This window comes from Sinocyclocheilus anshuiensis, unplaced genomic scaffold (genome assembly GCF_001515605.1).
Source record: "Sinocyclocheilus anshuiensis isolate Anshui unplaced genomic scaffold, SAMN03320099.WGS_v1.1 scaffold58, whole genome shotgun sequence".
NCBI lineage: Eukaryota > Metazoa > Chordata > Actinopteri > Cypriniformes > Cyprinidae > Sinocyclocheilus > Sinocyclocheilus anshuiensis.
In genome coordinates this window covers 2972654-2972997 of record NW_015547688.1, presented here as the reverse complement: position 1 = coordinate 2972997, position 344 = coordinate 2972654, and the positions used below count along the sequence as shown (strand labels likewise).

The 344-nt window shown below is 36.6% G+C and overlaps 1 protein-coding gene across 4 annotated transcripts in view; it reads right to left on the bottom strand.

Moving 5' to 3' along the window:
• LOC107703405 (protein sidekick-1-like) overlaps positions 1–344 on the bottom strand; it is a 334600-nt gene that overhangs the window by 91383 nt on the left and 242873 nt on the right. The window lies entirely within an intron of this gene.

The following is a 344-nucleotide window of genomic DNA, read 5'->3' as shown; positions in this document are numbered from 1 at the left end:
GTGTTGTTGGCTATTGCTACAAATATACCTGTGCTACTTAAGACTGGTCCAGGGTCACATATTACATTCACAAAATTAACATTTTGTTTATGACATTTCATTTACAAAAGGTGCAGGCCAAGATTGGCCATCGGGAGCACAGGGAGAAAATGATTTAGCCTGCTGCCACACTCATTTTCATTCAGTCATTCCTTCCTTCATTTTTAACTAAACTCAAAATTGCGAGATATAAACTCGTAATTGCGAGATATAAAGTCAGAACTGTGAGATAAAAAGACTATGCAGGGACAGAAAGCTCTCGGATTTCATCAAAAATATCTTAATTTTTGTTCCGAAGATGAACA